Source organism: Pinus tabuliformis, chromosome X (genome assembly GCF_031772625.1).
Source record: "Pinus tabuliformis cultivar Carrire ecotype Pingquan chromosome X, CPIR1, whole genome shotgun sequence".
NCBI classification, from domain to species: domain Eukaryota; kingdom Viridiplantae; phylum Streptophyta; class Pinopsida; order Pinales; family Pinaceae; genus Pinus; species Pinus tabuliformis.
Window position 1 is genome coordinate 679,492,589 of NC_142308.1, and position 24,148 is coordinate 679,516,736.

Below are 24,148 nucleotides of genomic sequence, written 5' to 3' on the forward strand. Positions count from 1 at the left end.
TGTTTTCTATGGGTTGGTTCAAAGGAGGAAGCAGCCCTTCCATGGGTAGCATGGGACAAAATAAGCCTCCCAAAGGCCTGGGTGGGATGGAGAATCAACGACCTCTCTATTTTTGCATCTTCTCTGGCAGAAAAATCAAGGTGGCACATGTTATCAATGGAAAATATTTGGACTTCACTGGTTAAAAGGAAATATATTGACCCTATTCCCATTGATGAATGGATGCACAAAATAGACAAGAAACCATTATTCGCATCTTCAATATGGAAGGGTACTGTGGAATCCTTTAGAATTATTGAAGATGGTCTAGCATAGCATGTTGGGAATGTAGAAAAAAACAAAGTAAGTATTGATCTGTGGGTGGGATGCAGTGAAGGGTTTGTTTTGCCAAGGGAGCTTACTAAAACCATCAAAAATCAAGGTATTATCTTTCTCAATCAGATAGCGAAAGCACAATTATCAACGCTTTGGCACCAGGGCTGGAAATCAGACGAACATCTCCACTTACAACCCCAATGGGGAGGTAATTGGTAGACCTATATCATAGAATTCCATCACTTAAATTTTAGGTTAAGGGATCATCCTGATGCACTCCAATGGGTACATGCACTCACTGACCAATACTCTCCAAAATATGGTTATATATATTAGATGGATAGGAAGTTTCAGGGGGTGTGGTCTAGGTGGTGGAAACCACTCTAGAAACTGAAGTGCCCAGCAAAGACAATGTTTTTCTTTTGGTGTCTTCTCAAAAATAAAGTTCCCACATGGTACAACCTTCAGAAAAGAAACAAATGTGGTCTAGGATGGTGTATTTTATGTAAAAACGCAAAAGAATTAGTTTTCCATGTGTTCTTAAATGGTCCTTTTATTTTTAAAATTTGGGAGGCTACCTTGAGACTTATGGTTGGCAAGAAACAAAGGCATCTTTCGAGACATTCCCTCCTCTCATTCCCTAATTGCAGTTGAGTGTGCTTCAATTTTTTCATTACTCCCTCTTCCATCAACAAACCATTCCCCTCAGATCATTATAGAGGTAAAAATCAGTCCACGCATGATGGTGCATCAGATGCACAAAAAAGATGTGGGTCGAGACTGGTATTACACTTAAATGACCACAAATTTCTAAAAGCTTCAGTTGGCCTTGGTGTAGGATCAAACAATTTTGCAGAACTCCAATCATTGAAACTATTATTATGTTGGATTCGGAAAATAAGGATTGATACAATGAAAATATTTGGTTTCTCCTTAAATGTTATAAATTGGTTTAATGAAGTTTAGAGATGTCAAAATCACATTTTGATTCCACTTATTGAAGAAATTTTACATATTAATATGGTTTTTGATACTATATTTGTTTGCCACATATACATTGAGAAAAACACAAAGGAAAATATCCTTTCTAAGGAGGGTATGCAACAAGATTTGGGCTCGTGGAGAGTAACAAAATCAGAGGAAGGGAGGATCCATGTGTCAGATCAACAGCCTTACAATAGATGATACATGTTTTTTCACAGGTTTCTAACATTTACACTTTACTATTTTTATTTACTTAACACAAATCTATCAAATGGACACGGTTTTGTTTTCTTGTTATCACTTATACTTTTATTTTTGTAGATATATTGGCTACAATTTTTTATTAACAGTAATTATGTGAGGGATTTTTTCTCCTTGATATATGGGAAGGCCCATCTATAATTTTGGTTTTTGTTATGGTTTTATGAATAACACAATTCCTCTTGGTATTTTCATGGTTATTACTCAGTTGCACTGTGTTTTGCTTTTTGTGAATCCACAGTCTTAGGAATTCTTTAAGCATCTACAACTATAACTTTTTATTGACTTAACAAAAAGTTCGATTTTTCTCTGGAAAAAATTGTAGGTGCTTAAGGACCAAGCGTAAATCCACAAAAATGTGTTCATATCTAAAAAATGACAACAACAAGTCTCAAGATTGAAGATATATTGGATGGGGAATCAAACTTCTTATCTTGGAAATCAAAGGTTACTTTGATTTTGAAGGAAAATGACCTTTAGAAAATTGTTTAAAAGGTAATTCCTCCACCAGAAAATTCATATCAATCAACAAATCGTGAGAAGAAGGATATCAAATCCTAGTAGGTGATCTTAGATTCAATGAAGGATAATTTGATTCCTCACTTTTCTAAATTTATTCTAAAGTGATAACATGAATAGGAAGATTGTTTTGATGAACAATCTCAAATATGTACAAATGTCAAAATATTATGATGTTACCAACTAATTCGTGAGGATCATTTAGGTACATGATCAACTTACAACGATTCAGGATAAGGTTTATGATACAAAACAAGTTAATTTGGCACTAAATGGTTTCATCCTTGGGAATCATTTGTCAAGGGTATCTATACTTAGGAGCACATTCCTAATTTTGAGGGACCTTGGAATGACTGTATCTAAGAAGAGGCTCTGAAGGAGTCCAAAACCAATAGGGAAGAAGGTGGAGAGGATGACTTGGACCTTGTCAGTTGGGAAAGAAATGGAAAAGGAAACGATTCTAGCGAGAAGGGTAACAATGAGCAGTTAACCTCTCAGTTGAGGAAAAAGAAATACTTGAGCAAGATCAAGTGCTTCATATGCCACAAGAATGGACATTATGCATCTCAGTGCCCAGAGAAAAAAAAGGATTAGAAAAAATTGTAACAAGTAGTAGTATAAGTGGAAACTCAATTGGATGAGTTTATTGCAAATTTTGTAAAGGAGTTTTTTACATACCCAGTCCCTTAATGCCTAATTCAGGATCTAATGTATCTAGACCCAACTTGCAAGGTTAATTTATGGAGATGGGGTTATCAAAATTCCAAATCCTTCAACCACGTTAAAACTCATTTATAATACCACCATCATGTTCTACTCATCAGGAACTTTCCAATGATATAAATATCATCGAAATTTGAATTTTTGACATAAAGTTATGCTTACTATAATATTTGACCTTTTTTGCAACATCATCATTTGTACCATCCACATGTCACCTCCTTAGTGCACCACATCAACATTTCAATGGTAAGGGCCTATCAAGTGCTACTATTGACGATAGAAAGATAAAAAAACACTGAAAATATGATACTCCAGTTCCCTGATAATTTGAAGTCTCAACACCCAATTGTCGATATCCCAACACCATGCCACATTAGCTTGCCACAAAAACCTTCCACATTGACCTACCACATCAAAGTAATATCAAGTGGAAGTCTAGATCTCTAGTGTCCTGACCTCCCTGGTACCCAATCACCCAATAGCCCAATATCTGATAACCAAAAAAATCAACATCTTGATTCTTAAAAGTGAATCATCTGAAGAGTATACATCTCAATACCCAATGTTTGATCACTAAAAAACTTGACATCTTGCTACTTGATGTCTGATAACAAGAGGTCACAAAATTTAATATCTCAATTACCCGACACTTGATCATCTCATAATCTCAAAAGCTGGGTTACTGGGCTATTGGGCTGTCAGGGGAAGACTAAAAGACTCCAACACCACTTTCACTTTATCCAATAATGCATTGTCAGCTACCACAACTCCACTTTTATATGTCAACTAACATTCTATCTACCGAGTCACTGCACCATTAAGTCCTTGGTCACTAGGAAAGAAGAAATCTTAACTTCATGGAATTTGCCCAAATCAATTGAAAGACATCAACTAATTAAAAATTCTTTGCAATACATCTTTGTTAGTCAACAAATGTTTGAGATATTTCAATATTGTAGCTCTGTATTTAGAGGTCATTCATTGCATTACCCACACTTGGTAGTTGATACTCCAATAACTGACATCCCACCTTCCAAACCTTAACTCCTCAGCTAAGCTCTTAGTCATGACCCCACCCCATAAATCCATATGACTATGGGATAGGGTCAAAGCCTCCAAAACCAAAAATTCCTAAAACTTATGTTGTTAACATCGAAATTATAAAACTTTTTGTTGCACTTCCTAAGCAAGTTTTAGAAAACTAAAATTTACTTTGATAGGATAGAAACCTTACCCAATTATTTTTGAAGACTCAAAGATCTTCTCTAACCTATGAAGGCATCCCAAATCACTACCTTCAATAAACCATCTTCGCAAAATAAAGGCTTAAAATTGCCAATGACCAAATCTTCTCAACTGCAAACTACAACATCACACTGTCAACTCCTACTTGTACAAACACAGGGGTTGGAATTATGGCTTACCTCTAAAGGAAATAGGGTCCCACAACAATAAAGAACTATCAATTCTTCTTATTCAAAAACGGGATACAATCACAGTTGTTTCCTCCTACAACTGGTATAGTAATGTCCATTCACATTACAAACTACATGAAGAGCGGGAGAGCTCTAGTCAACTTATACATTCACCTTACTAAACCACACATTATAATTGTTGGGTGTGGAGCATGATTATCTTCTTTATTCATAGGTATCACCGCATTGGACCCCAGTTCATAATGTGGCGGCAATGCCGCCCGTAATATTTACGCTGCAGGGGGGGCGGGGGGTCCAAGGGGGGCGGCTGTGACCTTTGGGAGCCCCCCCCCTGGTGAGGGATCGGGGGCAACACCCCTGAAACTAAAAATAGGTGTAAAATTGCCTTGTAAAATGTTGTAATTTCATAGTCAATTTGGGCCATTCATTAGGCAGACATCTGACGTAGAAGTTATGTTTAATTTAGGGTTTTTTCCATAGAACGCAACCCCTTGCTATATATGAGGGAATTGTATTGCATCTATGTATATCTATATTATGAGTAAGGAAGAGAGAGGAGATTGTGTGAGATCGAAGAGGAAATTACAGCAGATCTATTGTAGCTTGTATCTCTTCAGCTTGCTGGATAATATAAAATGAAGGACTGGATGTTTCTCCATGGACGTAGCCCAAATTGGGTGAAACACGTATATCTGTGTCTCTCTTGTTTTATGTGTTTTCTACCTTTGTATTTTTGCAATATATTTTATCTGTTTCGTTGCTCTGTAATATATAATTTTATAACAACTGGTATTAGAGCCGAAGGTCTATTTGGATGATAAACTCGCAGGAGAGAAGGGTTCTTGGTTCAAGTGGGAGAAATGGCGGAAGATGTTAGGTTTGGGTCGAAAAATATAATGGCCAAAAATTCCAACTGTGGAAGATGCAGATGGAAGATTATTTGTACTAGAGATATCTGTACCAACCATTGAGCGGAAAGGAAAAGAAGTCGACGAGTATGACATACATAGAATGGGATATTCTCGACAGAAAAGCACTTGGAACAATACGGTTGTGCCTAGCGGTGTCAGTTGTGTTTAATATTTCAAAGGAAACGACAACAGAGGGTTTAAGGTTGACATTGGCCAAACTATGTGAAAAACCCTTGGCCTCAAATAAGGTATTTCTTATGAAGCACTTATTTAATATGAAAATGTCAGAAGGTGGATCTGTTGCTGATCATTTAAATGAATTTGATACAGTTACTAGTTAGTTAAGTTCTATAGGGGTAACTATTGGTGATGAAGCTAGGGCTCTGTTATTTCTATGCTCATTGCCAGATGGTATAGTTATGGCCATTAGTAACTCTATCTTTGGATCTAGTACTTTAAAGTTTGATGATGTTTTCGGTGCAATCCTTAGCGAGGAAATGCGAAGGAAAAGCTCAGGTGAGACATCAGGTAATGCTTTGGCTGCAGAGACTAGGGGAAGAAAAATGGAAAGAGGAAAGAGCCCAGGATATTGCAGTAAGTCAAGGAAAGGCAGATCCAAGTCCAAATCAGGGATAGTGTGCTGGAAATGTATGAAGAAAGGACACCTAAAGAAAGATTGCAAGTCTCGGAAAGGAAAAGAAGGAGATGCGCAGCAAGAAAACAATCATGAAGCGAATGTGACAGGTGATGTGTTGCAAGATGATTTGATTCTTTCATTAAGAAATATTATTGATGCATGGGTGGTAGATTCAAGGGCCTCATTCCATGCCACACCTGATAGGAAACATTTTCATAATTATGTTCAAGGAGATTTTGGATAGGTTCGATTGGGTGATTATAAACCCTGTAAAATCATTGGAATGGGTACAATTTTCATAAAACAACAGAATGGAAATCAATGGCTATTGAAGGAGGTAAGGCATGTTCCAAATCTGAAGAAAAATCTAATTTCAACAGGGAAGTTGGGAGGTGAAGGTTGTGTAACTAGTTTTACAGATAAAACTTGGAAGGTCACTAAAGGATCCCTAGTTTTAGAAAAAGGAGAAAAGGTCAGTACATTGTGTTTATGCAATGGTATTTCTAATTATGTTAATGCTTTAACCTCTACAGGAGAAGATACGACATTGTGGCATCATAGGATTGGGCACATGAGTGAGAAGGGGATGCAAATTCTTCACTCAAGAAATTTGTTGCCAGGTTTGAAGCATGTTGATTTAAAATTCTGTGAGAATTGTGTTTATGTAAAACAGAAGAGAGTCAGATTCACCAGAGTTGGGAAAGAAAAGAAGAGCGAAAAATTAGAGCTTGTGCATACAAATGTATGGGGACCTACTCAGGTATCATCTTTCAATGGCTCTCATTATTATGTTACCTTTATTGATGATGCAACTAGAAAAACTTGGATTTATTGTATTCAAAATAAATTTGATGTATTTGATACTTTCAAGAAATGGAAAGCTTTGGTTGAAAATGAAACAAGAAAAAGGTTGAAGTGTCTCAGATCAGACAATGGAGGTGAATATTGCAACAAAGAGTTTGACAGGTATTTTTTAGAGAATGGAATTCGTAGAGAGAAGACAGTTCCAGGAACACCACAAGAAAATGGTGTGTTAGAAAGGATGAACAGGACAATCATGGAGCGTGCAAGGTGCATGAGATTGTATGCAGGATTGCCTTTACGATTTTGGGCAGATGTTGTAGATATTGTTGTTTCTCTAATAAACAAAGGGCCTTCAAGTTCCTTGGATGGTGGTATTCCAGAGGAGGCATGGATAGGTAAAAAGGTAAACTACTCTTTTTTTAAAGACTTTTGGTTGTGAAGCCTTTGTCAACATTAATAAAGAAAATAGAACAAAGCTTGAGGCAAAATCAAAGAAATGTAATTTTATTGGATATGGTGTTAATAATTTTGGTTATCGCTTTTATGATTATAAAAAAAACAAAATCATTAGGAGCAAAGATGTCATATTCAATGAAAAGGTTTTGTATAAGGATCATATACAAGAAAAGACACAGGAAAAAGAAAACAGAGAATACATAGTTCTTGATGATATCACAGAAAAAGTGAAGGTGCTTGAAAATCATAATGATCAACAACCAAAACAACAACAACAACCACAACAGCAACAAGCACATCAAACACCTGAAAGTGGTGTTAGAAGATCTACCAGGATAAGTAGACCCCCTTGTTAGTGTCAGACTTTCCAGCCTTCCTCCAGTGATCAAATATGCTCTTACAAAGTGATTTTGAAGTGTCAAGGTCAAATTTTGTCATTTCAGCGAGTCTTCAAGCAAAATTTGGTCACTAGGCATTAGGTCTAGGGTTTGCTTTCACACTTTTCAAAGTTGTCCAAATGTCAGTCCATGTCATCATTCAGCTGAGCCTATCATCATTCAGAGAGTTGCTATCATCATATTAGGTTCCATTGGGTCATGTTACACCTTATTCATGCTTCAGTTGTGCCTAGGCAAGGTCATTTCCCTCTCCTAGGGTTTTGAAGGCAATTTCTCTTGGATGGTCAAATCACCGGAAAAACTTGTTTCCTGATGTTCATACACCTTCCCCTATCCTTAAAGTACCTTATCAAACACTTCCCATCCCTTAGATCCGCCAAATTCCTCATTTTTGCACAAACCCTAGTTTCTAGCTACAACCTAGCAATTTTCTAGGTTGGGCCTGTGTTTTGCCCTTTTGGACCCCTTCCCCTCACTCAATCTCTGAGATTCCACTTTCCCCTGCTTCCTAACATCCCTCCCTACTCCCCTAAATTTCCTCAAGAATTTAGAAGCCCCCTATCCCCTTCATTTCACTCTATTTCGACAAAATTCCTTGTTTCACACATCGGGACAAGTCGCACTCAAATGATGTTCCAGAGCAATCAAAGATGAATTTTGAAAAACTGAGAGAGGTTTTTGTCCACAATATGCCAAAGAAGAAAAAAATCCTTCACTTTTTTCACAGGTGTCATGGTTTTAGAGAAATGTCAAAATTACAATCGCCGGATCCAAGGAGGTTGGCCAAGGCACTAAAACGATGGAAAAGGCCCGATCCACTCCAAATTTTGGCCAAAGCCTCTTTGAATGAGCATGGTACTTTATTGGGGACTCTCAGCCCAAATTTCAAGAAATTTGGAGAAAATTTTGTCAATTGTGAATTTTTTGTGCCATTTATAGGTTTTCTCCATTAACGGGTCTCACCCCCCACGCGACCCTTCATCATGGCAACTCCATTTTGCAAAAACTCATCATTTCCAGATTTTTCATGAGAAGTTACATATGCTCATCAATGGACTTGAGATTTTATGAAGTTTTGGGCCTCCAGAAAGTCAAAAAACAAGCAAAAAATGACTTTCTGCCACATTTTTGAGTTGCAGAAAGCAGTCTTGGGAGATTGCAATTTTGGAGGGGCAAATGACCACCAAATTCAGAAATTCTAGTTGGGTTGGAAAGTAGACTCATAGACCTTTCCAAAAAGCCTACTCTTGCTCCATTTGGACACTGGGAAGTGCCCCAAATATGGTCCCAAACGCGCGCGACCCGTCAGGCAGAGGCGCGCGACCCGTCAGGCAAACTTCTCCAATTTTCAATGTACAGCTCAGAAAAACGCAGTTTGACCCTGTTTGACTTTTTGGGGTGGATTATTAGGCTCTTTGATGTAATTATTGTACTTTTATGATACTTTTACTCTTATTTACCTCTTCTAGAAGATTCATTCATGAAAAGGGTGAAAATTAAATGAATGAATTGGTTTCCAAGTTTATAGAGGCAAGTTGTTTTGACTGCCTAGTTTGTAGTGCTTAGTTTAGAAGTGGTTGAAACAGCTCCTAGGATAGTGAGCTCGACCCATGGAGGCAGGGAAAGAGGTTAGATCATCTATATTATGTACTTTCTTGCTCATTTTCATGGTTGGACTCTTGAGGGAGAAGCTATCATTGTATTATTCACTGTATCTCTGCAAATTTTTGGCTAAGGAAGACTAGGGTTTTGCAGTCCTCTTTGGGATTCTTGTGGACTCATGTGTTGATGGTGTGTTTATCAATGTACTTGTAAGCTTGTTATGTGACTCATTTCCTTTCTTTTACTTCTGCACATTAAACAAATGAAGTGTTAAAGTAAGAATTCATGCTTGCCATGCTCTGCTTTTAAGTTTTTTTAATTTCAATGTTTTCTACTGTCTAAAGAGAATTCAAAGTTATTGTTTGCTCTCTTTAGCTCTTCACCTTTCATTCCTGACCATCCACCTCAATTAAAGGCATCAACACTGTCTCCTACCTCGCCCCAAGGAACCACCTGCAGAAACTGTGTCCAATCCCCGCACCCAAAATTGCCCTCTCCTCAATTTGCCACCAAAGAACCCTAAAAACTCCAAATCAACCCTTTTGATCAGTTTACTAGCCTAAAATCAGTGCTACCTTATTGGTCATCTCATCTATTGAAGATTTTACCGAGATAGACCGGAGAGAGCCTTCTCCTGCCCCGTAGGGCTAGCTACGAGGCTAAATGGTTTGATGTTGCCTTGAGGTTTACCTTTCTCAACCTGAGGTGAAATTTCAAGCGCTAACATATTGGCGACCATACTGGGGAGAACAAAATTGTTTGCTGATTGATGTGTTTGTTTCATAAGTCTTAGACGAAGCCTGAAGTTATGCCAGGTAGCCTTCGAAACGCTTTTTCTTTGCATAAGCGGAAGTAGATAAACGTTGCTTCAGTCAATCTCCGTGAGCTTGTGAATACAACACTTCATTTGCATTTTACCCCAGTACATGTATCAAGTTCAAATCTGATTGTTGATAGTGGACAACGATCAGACACTTGAAAGGCTGAAATCATTCACTGGCGACTCCTTCACTGAAAACTCCAAAGATCAATGTTTCATGGTGACTTCACTGCAGAGAGATCAGTAGCTTTGAGCTTTTCAAGATGGATCGGATTGCAAGGAGATACGCTCCCCTGAGTCGAGATCACATCCCCGGTTTTCCAAATAAAATTCCAAAGGTAGATTGGTCAAGGAATCTGCCTATATTTAATGATGATGGTAAGAAGGATGCTGCTTTACATCTAGTTAGATTTCATATGCATATTCGCAAGTTGAAGGTGGATTTTCCTGAAGATTGCTTGATGAAGATATTCTTGGCCACTCTGGAAGGTAAAGCCCAATCATGGTATGAAAGTTTGCCGCCTGCTTGTATTTACTGTTTAAAGGATTTTCATGCTATGTTCATTGAAAGATATAAGGACTCTTATCCATCATTGAATTTAGTTCAAGACTATTGCAAGCATGCCTATAGTTTTATTGAAAGCCTTGAGAAGTTTTATGAAGATGATAATTTCATGGATGTTGAAATCATCGAGGCCCTGTACAAAAAGCCGTTTCAGCAGCACATAGAAATCTTAGCGGATACTTGTCAAGATCAGCAGGTTGAAGATGGCCATATGGTTGTAATTGATGAAAGAGAAGAGCTTGTTTCATATCTGCCCACAGAAGAAGACAGCGTGCAGGGTAGCCAAGATTCAATTTTAGAATGTAATGCAGTCAACTCAGCTATTTCAGATCAAAATTCAGATCATGGTGACCAAGAATACCTTGTGTTGAATCCTATAAAGAAGAACTCGACTGTTGAGATTAGCTGGCATGAAGAAAACGAAGTTACAAATCTAAGTGCTCCCACCTCACCGGAACTAGATCTTCATGAGGAGGTCATTCAGTCAACTCATGAACAACAAGGTGAGATCTTTGCTCAAGCAAGTGAAAAAGTTTTTCTGCATGAATTTGTGGTAGACGATATAAATGATCATCTTGTGCTTCAAGGACCATCTGAAGTTTCTTCTCTTATGATTGATGAATGTAATAATGAACATGATAACCTGGCCCTCATGTCATATACAAATGACCTACAGCACATTCACACCACATAAGATCATAGCATACAGGATTACCTTTCAGATTCTTCATATGTTTCATGTGCTGAAATGTTTTTCCAGGAAGAGATCTGCTCATCCATTTGTTCAGAGTTTTTTGAAGCCCATGAGCGTACTTTTACTGAAGCACATGATGAAGGCAGATCAAAATTTGAAATAAAGGATTACTTGTTCTTTCAGCAGAAGGTGGCAATGGCAAATCTTCATGTGTTTCACGATCCTCTAGCAAGTTTGTTGCAGCCAGTAGTGACAGTGTTTATTGCGATGTTCAATGATGAAGGAGATCATGGTCAACTATGTTTTTGGATGCCCAGTTACCAGTATCTATTGTTGATCATGAGACCTGATCAGGAGAATCAATTAAGAAGCCATCTTCTTGATTGGTTGCATTGGCATTATGATATAGTTTGATGGTAGGTTGTCTTGTAAGAAAAATAGGCGGTTATGTACTGCCATCAAGTTTTAAATTTTAAGTTCAGGTCTTGAGTTAGTTTGTTAGAGTCAAGTTTTTCCATCATTTCAATTTGTCATCGAGTCGGTTTGAGTCAAGTTTCAGTTAATTTTCAGTCACTTTTTAGTCAAGTTTTCATTCAATAAATGTGTCAAAGGTTTTGTGTTCTCCGTTCAAAATAATGACTCCGTTTCCCAATGATTGTAAGGCACTGGTCTGCTCTCCCAGAGGTCTAAGGTTCTTGGCACCTCCAAGGAGCTACCATCCCCATTGGAGCCAATGTTAGTGTCAGTCTTTCCAGCCTTCCTCCAGTGATCAAATATGCTCTTACAAAGTGATTTTGAAGTGTCAAGGTCAAATTTTGTCATTTCAGCGAGTCTTCAAGCAAAATTTGGTCACTAGGCATTAGGTCTAGGGTTTGCTTTCACACTTTTCGAAGTTGTCCAAATGTCAGTCCATGTCATCATTCAGCTGAGCCTATCATCATTCAGAGGGTTGCTATCATCATATTAGGTTCCATTGGGTCATGTTACACCTTATTCATGCTTCAGTTGTGCCTAGGCAAGGTCATTTCCCTCTCCTAGGGTTTTGAAGGCAATTTCTCTTGGATGGTCAAATCACCGGCAAAACTTGTTTCCTGATGTTCATACACCTTCCCCTATCCTTAAAGTACCTTATCAAACACTTCCCATCCCTTAGATCCACCAAATTCCTCATTTTTGCACAAACCCTAGTTTCTAGCTACAACCTGGCAATTTTCTAGGTTGGGCCTGTGTTTTGCCCTTTTGGACCCCTTCCCCTCACTCAATCTCTGAGATTCCACTTTCCCCTGCTTCCTAACATCCCTCCCTACTCCCCTAAATTTCCTCAAGAATTTAGAAGCCCCCTATCCCCTTCATTTCACTCCATTTCGACAAAATTCCTTGTTTCACACATCGGGACAAGTCGCACTCAAATGATGTTCCAGAGAAATCAAAGATGAATTTTGGAAAACTGAGAGAGGTTTTTGTCCAAAATATTCCAAAGAAGAAAAACCTCCTTCACTTTTTGCACAGGTGTCATGGTTTTAGAGAAATGTCAAAATTACAATCGCTGGATCCAAGGAGGTTGGCCAAGGCACTAAAACGACGGAAAAGGCCCGATCCACTCCAAATTTTGGCCAAAGCCTCTTTGACTGAGCATGGTACTTTATTGGGGACTCTCAGCCCAAATTTCAAGAAATTTGGAGAAAATTTTGTCAATTGTGAATTTTTTGTGCCATTTACAGGTTTTCTCCATTAACGGGTCTCACCCCCCGCGCGACCCTTCATCATGGCAACTCCATTTTGCAAAAACTCAGCATTTCCAGATTTTTCATGAGAAGTTACATATGCTCATCAATGGACTTGAGATTTTATGAAGTTTTGGGCCTCTAGAAAGTCAAAAAACAAGCAAAAAATGACTTTCTGCCACATTTTTTAGTTGCAGAAAGCAGTCTTGGGAGATTGCAATTTTGGAGGGGCAAATGACCACCAAATTCAGAAATTCCAGTTGGGTTGGAAATTAGACTCACAAAACTTTCCAACAATCCTACTCTTGCTCAATTTGGACACTGGGAAGTGCCCCAAATATGGTCCCAAACGCGCGCGACCCGTCAGGCAAACTTCTCCAATTTTCAATGTACAGCTCAGAAAAACGCAGTTTGACCCTGTTTGACTTTTTGGGGTGGATTATTAGGCTCTTTGATGTAATTATTATACTTTTATGATACTTTTACTCTTATGTACCTCTTCTAGAAGATTCATTCATGAAAAGGGTGAAAATTAAATGAATGAATTGGTTTCCAAGTTTATAGAGGCAAGTTGTTTTGACTGCCTAGTTTGTAGTGCTTAGTTTAGAAGTGGTTGAAACAGCTCCTAGGATAGTGAGCTCGACCCATGGAGGCAGGGAAAGAGGTTATATCATCTATATTATGTACTTTCTTGCTCATTTTCATGGTTGGACTCTTGAGGGAGAAGCTATCATTGTATTATTCACTGTATCTCTGCAAATTTTTGGCTAAGGAAGACCAGGGTTTTGCAGTCCTCTTTGGGATTCTTGTGGACTCATGTGTTGATGGTGTGTTTCTCAATGTACTTGTAAGCTTGTTATGTGACTCATTTCCTTTCTTTTACTTCTGCACATTAAACAAATGAAGTGTTAAAGTAAGAATTCATGCTTGTCATGCTTTGCTTTTAAGTTTGTTTAATTTCAATGTTTTCTACTGTCTAAAGAGAATTAAAAGTTATTTTTTGCTCTCTTTATCTCTTCACCTTTCATTCCTGACCATCCACCTCAATTAAAGGCATCAACACTGTCTCCTACCTCGCCCCAAGGAACCCCCTGCAGAAACTGTGTCCAATCCCCGCACCCAAAATTGCCCTCTCCTCAATTTGCCACCAAAGAACCCTAAAAACTCCAAATCAACCCTTTTGATCAGTTTACTAGCCTAAAATCAGTGTTACCTTATTGGTCATCTCATCTATTGAAGATTTTACCGAGATAGACCGGAGAGAGCCTTCTCCTGCCCTGTAGGGCTAGCTACGAGGCTAAATGGTTTGATGTTGCCTTGAGGTTTACCTTTCTCAGCCTGAGGTGAAATTTCAAGCGCTAACACCCCTGAGCAATACTATCCTTCATTATATTATGTACTGTTGACTGATTATGGTGAAAGAGAATGTTATGAAGAAGCAGTGCAAGTAGAAACCAAGAAGAAGTGGGAGCAAGCCATGAAAGAAGAGATGGACTCCTTAGAACATAACCAGACTTGGGACTTAGTCAGGTTGCATGCAGGTAAAACAACATTGCAAAATAAATGGGTTTACAAGTTGAAGGAAGAAGATGGAGGTAGAAAAATGTATAAAGCTAGACTTGTGGTGAAAGGGTTTGCACAGAAAAAGGGTATAGAATTTGATGAGATATTTTCTCCTGTTGTTAAAATGACTTCAATAAGAACTATTTTAAGTCTAGTAGTAGCTAAAGCTTTTCATCTTGAATAGTTAGATGTAAAGACAACCTTTCTCCATGGGGATTTGGAGGAAGAGATATATATGTAGCAACCACAAGGATATGAGGTAATATGGAAGGAGAAACTATTGTTCAGGTTGAAGAAGAGCTTGTATGGCTTAAAATAGGCTCCAAGGCAGTGGTATCTAAAATTTGACAGGTTTATGTCTGAACAAGGTTATACTAGATGTCACTCTAACCATTGTGTTTATCTCAAAAGGCAAAATGATGGCAGGTATATTATATTGTTATTGTATGTAGATGACATGCTTATTGTAGGTTCTGACATGCAAGAAATAAATGTGCTCAAAAGAAAATTGGCGAACTCATTTGCAATGAAGGATTTGGGTGCTGCAAAACAAATCCTTGGTATGAGAATAACTAGAGACATGAAGAATCACAAATTAACATTGTCTCAAAGTGAGTACATAGAAAAGGTGTTGAAAAGGTTTAATATGCAGAATGCAAAACCAGTTAGTATACCTTTGGCTAGCCATTTCAAATTAAGTAAGGACGAGTGTCCTAAGACTCAAGAAGAAATGGCTCATATGTCTAATGTTCCATATGCATTAGCAGTTGAAATCTTAATGTATGTAATGGTCTGCACAAGGCCTGATATTGCACAAGAAGTGGGAGTTGTAAGAAGGTACATGAACAATCTAGGAAAAGAACATTGGATGGCGGTGAAGTGGGTTCTAAGGTATTTGAGAGGTACCACAAATCAAGCATTATGCTTTGGTGGTTCAAACATTGCTCTACAGGGATATGTTGATGAAGATATGGTGGGTGATAGATATAACAGGGGGAGCATAATAAGGTATGTTTTTACTGTAGGTGGAATAGTTGTCAGTTGGGTTTCAAAACTACAAAGTGTTGTTGCACTCTCAACAATGGAAGCATAGTATGTTGCTACTACAGAGGCTAGTAAAGAAATGATTTGGTTACAAAGGTTTCTGGATGAATTGGGTAAGAAGCAGGAGTTGGATAGGTTATAAAGTGATAGCTAGAGTGCCATACATCTTGCAAAGAACTCTGCATTTCATTCTAAGACAAAACATATACAACTCAAGTATCATTTCATACGATCAGTGTTGGAAGATGGAAAGTTGAAGCTGGAAAAGATACACACTAGCCAGAATCCTACAGATATGTTAACAAAAGTTGTAACCAAGGAGAAACTGAGATTTTTCTCAGTTTCAATTGGTCTTCAACTACGATGAAGAATATGAGAAACATCCAAGTCCAAAGTGGAGTCATTATCCAACAAATGAAGCAGCGGTGAAGTTGTTATAATCAGTCTCCAAGTGGGAGATTGTTTGGTGTGGAGCCTGATTATCTTCTTTATTCAGAGGTATCACCGCATTGGACCCCAGTTCATAATGTGGCAGCGACATCGACCATAATATTTACGCTACAGGGGGGATCTAGGGGGGTGGCTGTGACCATTGGGAGTCCCCCCCTGGCAGGGGATCGGGGGCAGTTTCCCCAAAGCTAAAAATAGATGTAAAATTGCCTTGTAAAATGTTGTAATTTCGTAGTCAATATGAGTCGTTCATTAGGCAGAGATCTGACGGTAGAAGTTATGTTTAATTTATGGTTTTTTCCCTAGAAGGCAACCCCTTGCTATATATGAGGGAATTGTATTGCGTCTATGTATATATGTATTCTGAATGAGGAAGAGAGAGGAGATTGTGTGAGAGAGAAGAGGGAATTACAGTGGATCTGTTGTAGGTTGTATCTCTTCAGATTGTTCGATAATATAAAAGGAAGGACTAGTTGTTTCTTTGTGGACGTAGCCGAAATTGGGTGAACCACGTATATCTGTGTATCGCTTGTTTTATGTGTTTTATGCGTTTGTATTTCTGTAATATATTTTATGTTTTCCGTTGCTCTATGATATATAATTTTCTAACAATAATATTAATCACAAATAAATTGCTTCAATTAAAAAGCCTATATATAGCATTAATTTATGAAAGAAGTAATAGTTAGCACCCAAGAAAAATTATACAATACATTCAACTCATCAATTATGCATATTTAGTAAGCCATCTTAACAATTTCAAGCGTATCATTACAAACATATGCAATAACCAACATAGCTAGAATCATGAAAATTAAAAAGAAAATTCATTTCACTTGAAAATATATAGATACACTTATCGGATTTACTTAAACTCGTTGGGAACCAAAGAAATGAGAGCCACTCTCCATTGAACCATAGCATGAGTTACACTTTAGAATTTTTTGCAGCTAGCCACCCAAAATCCAGATCTGATGCCTTATGAGGAAGCTACCTCAAGGTTCAACAAGATTCAATTCAAGGTAGAGGACATGAAGGCCACTCTCCTTCACCTATAGGAAGACATATTCTTCTTTTAAATTATTAAGCCAAGGCCTGGTAACACAACAAAGTATGTCCATTGTGGGCCTGTAAAACACAAAAGTAATTCCCTCATTGATTTAACAGTCCCTTGATGCTTCTCCTTTTTCTTGGTTCCTTGTGTGCTTAATTAAGAGAAACCATTCAAAATTTCCTCCTAACCCTCTAACTCAAGTTGAATATTTGCTACTAATTTACCTATCTAATTCAATTAAAATCATAATCCATAGTGTTTTTGTGACTTAAAATGCTTTGTCTCCATCTATCTAGAGTCACAATATCAACAACCACTTGTGGTTCTCTTTTGTTCCCACATATTTTCTCTTGCTCACACACACACACACACTTCTCTCTCATTCCTCGGTTTCTCTCTCCTCGCTCTTCCTCTCTATCTATATGTCTAATATATCTCTCACATTCCATTTCTCTACCCATATATTTATCTATGCCTAATCTCTAACTCTATCTCCCACCCCACATGGGTGCTCTCTCTCATACACACACTACCAGTATGAGAAATCGAGTCCCTCTCATAGGATGTGTGGTTAAACATAAGTATCCAGAATGGCTACTTAATCCATACTCCTAGACCAATTTGATACCACTCCCATCACTCTCTCATAACTACTAGCAGTTGGGTAGTTCAACTACCAAATCAGAAATCAAAGCATTTAATCCAAGTTGAGATAGGGAACTTTGTAAATCCCCCTTATAGCTTTCCTCTCTCAGGAATCTGAATTCATGTTAGATGCCCCCTTATTGAATTTTAGCAATATATTAAATAATGATGGATATTTAAATCAATTGAATATGGAAAAATATCCATGTGGATCATCCAAATGTTATCAGTCTTAATTACATGTTATAAAATTTGGAGTTTAAAAAGGAGTGTTACAATCCCCTGCCCCTTAAAGGAGAAAACAAAAATGGGTTCATGGCATCCTCCAATTCCCATGTTGCTTCAACTACTTAAAAGTGTCTTTGTTGCACATTAACCTACATGATGGCTCGATTTCAAAGAAATATCTCCCTCCTATCTAGTATGCACCTCTAGCTAAAATTGTCCTTTATGTTCCCTCCTATATTAGAACCAAATCAATAATAGAATTAGCATAATATACATATTTCTTAAACAAAGATACATGGAATACATCATGTATTTTTACGGTGGGAGGTAGGGAAAACCCGTACTCTACTAGTCCCACTCTCTCTAAGATTTCAAAGGGTCAACAAATATGTGGTGCCAACTTGACACATGATCCAAATTTCAAAGAACTTTTTTTAGGTTTGATCCTAAGATACACATGCTCTCCTACTTGAAATTTCCTATGAGTTATATTATCATTTGGATAGCTTCTTGTCAACCTTTTTCCACTTTCAGTTTCCACTTGATATTTCTCACTTCCAATTCCATTGTTTTTATCATATTTAGTTCAAATGAAATCCAATCCACTAAATTATCCTAGTTGATTGAAATATTATATTTTCCATCATATAGTGCAGTATAAGGATTCATTTTTAGTGATTCCTAAAAGCCATTGTTACAGGAAAATTCTACCAGGTAAGTGGTATTTCCACTTCATGGGTTGATGCATAACCATACATTATTAACATATCCTCTAGCATTTCGTTCACCCTTTCTGTCTATCCATTTGCCTAGAGATATTAGGTTGTATTAAATGCCAACTATGTCCAAAAACTTGAAAACGAATATTTTCAAAATTTTGAAGTAAACTTGACATCCTGATCAAATATGATTTTCTTGGGTATGACATGCAACCTGAAATCTCCTCCATGAAAAATATAGGAAATATCGATTGCTTTATAGGTGGAATTCACAAGGATAAAGTAAATTTCCTTGCTCAATTTATCTACCACCACCATGGCTACATCATGTTTCTTGGCATTCCTCGGTAAACCAATGATGAAGTCTGTAGATATTTCACACTTCCATTTCGAAATTTATATTTTTTGCAACAAACCTATTGGATGTTTATGTTCAACCTTTACTTGTTAACACTCCAAATATTTAGCAATGCATTTAGTAATTTTTTTATTCTTTATAGGCCAATAATATAACTTTATGATGGTCGTTATCATCTTTTGATAACCTAGGTGACTATAATAATTCCTTTTATGGAGTTAATCCATTAATATGGGCCTCTTCAAATATGTTTAATTTGGTATATGCAATCTACCCTTGTACATCAATAAACCATCCTATGTTATTTGATACCCTTCTCCCATTGGCCCCTTGGGATTTTACTCCAATAATTCACTTACAACTTGAAGTGTTTATCACTTTGTAGGACATATCTAATTATTTCTTTTATATTTGATTCACATATGTTGATTGTTTCCATATGTATTGTTTTCACACTTTGGCTTGGTGTATCTGTGACTTGTTTTTCCTTTCCCTTAATGCGTTGGATCTCAAAATAAAATTCAATAATAAGAGTCATCCACCTAACTTTCCTAGCATTCAATTTGGCTTAATAAAACAAGCGCCTCAACCCACTATGATCTTCCATTAATATTACTTTTCTCCCATGAAAGTAGTGCCTCCATATCTTTGAAACATGTACAATAGTTGCAAGCTGATCTAAATCATCTTTCACATGGTGCTTTTCATGCTCATTTAATTTCTTAGATTCATAGTTGATCACATATCCCTCTTGCATGAGAACTCCACCAAGTCCTTCCTTCCAAGTATTGTACAAACTAAGAAGCCCTTATTTAAATTGGAAATATTTAGGATGGGTTAATTTATTAAAAGTTGCATGAGTTGTTCAAAGCTTGTTGGGCACTTTGATTTCCAATTGAGTTTCACTCATTTATTTGGCAATGAAGTGCTTGGATGTCCAATCCTTGAAAACCCTTGAATATGCCTCCTATAGTATATTGTCAATCCCATAAAGGATATTAGTTTTGATACATTTTAAGAGATAATTTATTCCATCATTACCTTGATCTTCTCAGCATCTACTACCAATCCTCCTTCTAAAAAAACATGACCCAAACACTACACTCATGATTTAAATAGATCACATTTACTAAATTTGGCATCAATATGGTGCTCCATTAGCATCTACAATATCATGTTGAGGTGTTTTTCCATGCTCCTCCTTAGTCCTAAAATACACTAATATGTCATCAATAAATACCAATACAAACTTAATCCAAATACTTGCTAATGATATTCTTTATCAATCACATAAATATAGATGGTGCATTTGGTAGTCTAAATGGAACCACCACAAACTCATAGTGCCCATACTATAGTGATGAACGAGATTTTATAGGGATCCTCATCCTTGATCCTAACTTGGTGATATCCAGACTTGAAGTCTATATTTGAAAATATTATGGTTCCTCTCTGTTGATCAAAGAGGTCATGAATTCTTGGAAATTGATACTTTTTCTTGATGGTCATCTTGTTCATTTGTCTATATTGAATATAATATGACAGTACACTCCTATCCACATCATTAATAGTGATGGCCTATTGGATGTTATATCCCTTTATACTATCTTGTTTCCTATGTGGAAAATATCTCAACAAGTGCTTTTCCTCGCACCCAACACTTCAATGGTCTTTTCTTTGGTTCTTTTGCTTCTTCTTTGGTCAGTTTGATTGTTTTATTCCTACATTGAGCAAGAAAATTCTATTGATACTTATGGCTGATACATTTAGTTTAATACCATGCGCATATTTCTTATAACATGGTATTTTGATCATTCCTTCTTGAAATTGGATTACTCCTTCTTCCTCCACTCTATCTCAAACTAAATATTGTGTTTTGATTGTTTATATATTAATTAGCCTTTATAATACTGTACATAGTGTTATGGATAATCAAACTAAATTCTATGTTGATAGGACTATGGAAATTCATTCAGAAAACATTATATTTTTACCTTATCATCCTTAATGTAAGGCACATATCTCATAAACTCTATAAATATGTTGGCATATGCATCCATGGTGAGCTTCCCCAACTTGTGTTCATGAAATTCCTTTATTTTTCCATTGTAATACCTTTCATACAAGTACTTCTTCCTAAAATATTTATTAAATTTACTCCAATTCAACCTATTCTCTCAAATTCGCTTGAAATTCTTGAGGTTTTCCCACCATATATCAACTTTTCCTTTTAGGTTAAATATGGCCACTTATGCCTTCATATTCTCAGAATTATTGTGTACCCTAAAATATTCCTTCAAGCCCAATAGCCATGCCTTAGATAATTCATTTTAATATCTCCATCAAATTTGGAGGGATTGGTTTTTTTGAACTCTTCAAGAACTAAACTCTTTGTAGCGTTTTTTATCTTCTTCTTATGCAACTCTAAGCTAGTTGTTGTACTAGAAAATTTGTCAGTTTCACTTTTAGGTGTATTTTTTGAGGTGTCTTCACTAATTTCATCCTTCATAAAATTCATGTGCCTCTTCCCTAACCCACTTCCTTTTGTCTTAATGGTTACTGGCCATAATTTCTAAATTTCAAATGGACTAGGGACTTGTTTGGACTTATACTTGTCCATATTACTAGTAGCAGGTTTATGTTGTCTTTTCCTTTTTAAGTCTAATATGTTTTGCAACACTATTACATTTACTTCCTCCTTTTCTTAGGATTTTATAATATTTTCATTTTCTACCTTGTAGCTCCTGAGTTCAACCATCATATTTCTTAGCGTCTTCGTTGATTTTCTCTCATTTGACTCCTCTTCTCTATTGTGTGAAATAATATCTAAGTATTATTGTATCATTTTGTTGAGAATCCCATTTCTTTTTGTTGTTGGAAAGTATCTTTATGTGTTGAAACAACACATGACTATTAGTTCAAGAAAACACTAAAATTTCAACATAACTAATTGCCTTAATTACACCTTCATTGACCCGTGTTGGACTAGAATTGGTGTTATATTGTTGTTGTGCATCACACTCAAATATGATTTAGATAAATCAAGTAAGCATTAACCCGTAATTTTCTACAATAGATCTTTAACATTAACAAGACCCATTAATTATTTCTCTCATGAGCCCATTCATTCTAAGTGTTGAACTTTAGCTATGATACCATTTTTTCACATATCTAATCCCTTCAGGCCCGATTAAGGATAGAAGGTATCTAAACCTGATCTTCAAGGTTAATGTATGGAGATGGAGTTATCAAAAATCCTCTTTTTTCAACCACCATAAAACTCATTTTTGAAAATACCATTTTCTTATGTTCATGAAGAGCTTTCAATGATATAAATTTCATCTAAATCCGAGCTTTGGACACGAATCTATGCTTACTAAAAGATTTGTACTTTTTCCATGTCAACATCTGCACCATCCACATGTCACCTCATTAATGGACCACACCATCTTTTCTAGTTATAAGGGTATATTGGGTGTTAGTGTTATCGGGAGAAAAATACAAAAACATGGAATTTATGATATTTTGGTTCCCTAATAATCCAAAGTCTACACACCCAACAGTCAATAGCCCAAAACCATGTCATGTCAACTCGTCATCCCAACCTACCACATTGACCTACCATGCCAGAGTAGTATCAGGTTCCATCAATATCGAGAGGAAAATCTAATAGCTAGTGTCTCAGCCTCCCAACACCCAATCACACAATAGTTCAATATATGATCATTGAAAAGTAATCATCCCAATAACCAAAATCCAATCATCTAAAAACTTGACATTTTGATATCCAATTTCAAATCACCCATCCCATTACCTAATTTTCGATAGTGAGATGTCCTGAAATTCAACATCTCAATTATCAATATCTTGAAAGCTAGGTCACCAGGCCACAAATATACTAGTGAAAGAATAAAAGTGTCCAATACCACTCACATAATCTGATAATGGATCGTCAACTACCACAACTCCACTTTTCTCCATTAACTAACATTTTCTTTACCAGGTCGCCAAGCCATCGAGCCTGCGACCACCGAGTAGAAACAAAATCTCCACTTCATGAAATTTTCCTAACCAGGTTGATGGATGTTGACCAATGATAAATTATCTACAATCCATCTACATTAGTTAACATAAGTTATGGATTCATCAATATCAGGGAATTCATTTAGAAGTTGTTCATTATGTTACCAACAACTAATAACACATACCCCAATATCTGAAATCCTTCCTTCCAGACCTTAGCTCCCTTTGGATAGGGATTTTGTCATTCCCCCTTCCTCACAAAACCATATGACCACGGACTAGGGCCAAAGCCTTAAACCCTAAAATTCCAAAACTTTTGCTACCAATGTCGAAATTCTAAAACTTTCTCTTCACTTCCTAAGTCAGTTTCAAATCACTGAAATAAACTCTAATAAGGAAAAAATCTTTCCCAAATACTTCTAAAGGCTCAAAAATATTCTCCAACGTATGATGAAGGAATCCAATTCATTATCTTAAATTTGGCATCTTCACAAATGAAAGAATTAAAATTGTTAATGGTCAAATTTTCTTAACTTCACCCAAATGAAACTAAATACTCTCACTCCTTTAGACTACAAACCACAACATCACAATGGCAACACCAAAATTGTACAAATAGAGGGGCCAACCTTCTATCTTACCTCTATAGGAAACAAGGTCCCCCAACACTAAAGAACTATCAAGTTTTCTCATTCAAAACATAGATACAATCATAGTTCTTTCCTCCCACAATTGGCCTGATAAAAGCCATTCATATTACAAAGTACATGAAGAGCCTCAAAGCTTTAGTCAAATTATACATTCACCTTACTAAACCATACATCACAATATTTATGACAAATAACTGTTTCCAAGAAAATCTAAATATATAGCATTCATTCGTGAAGGAAATAATAGTCAGCACCCAAAACAAATTACACAATACATTTAGCTCATCACTTATGCATATTTATTAAACAAGCATAAAAAAATATGGGTTATCATTACAAAAATACATACTAACCAACATATCAAGAATTATGAATATTGAATAGCAAGTTCATTTCATTAGCAAAGAAATAGATACACTTATTTGATTCACTTAAACTTGTTGGGAACTGAAGAAGGGAGACTCTCCACCCAACCATAAGATTAGCTACACTTCAATTTTTCTTGCATATGGCTACCCTTGAGCCAAATTTGAGGCCTTAAGAGGAATCTCACTTAGGGATAACC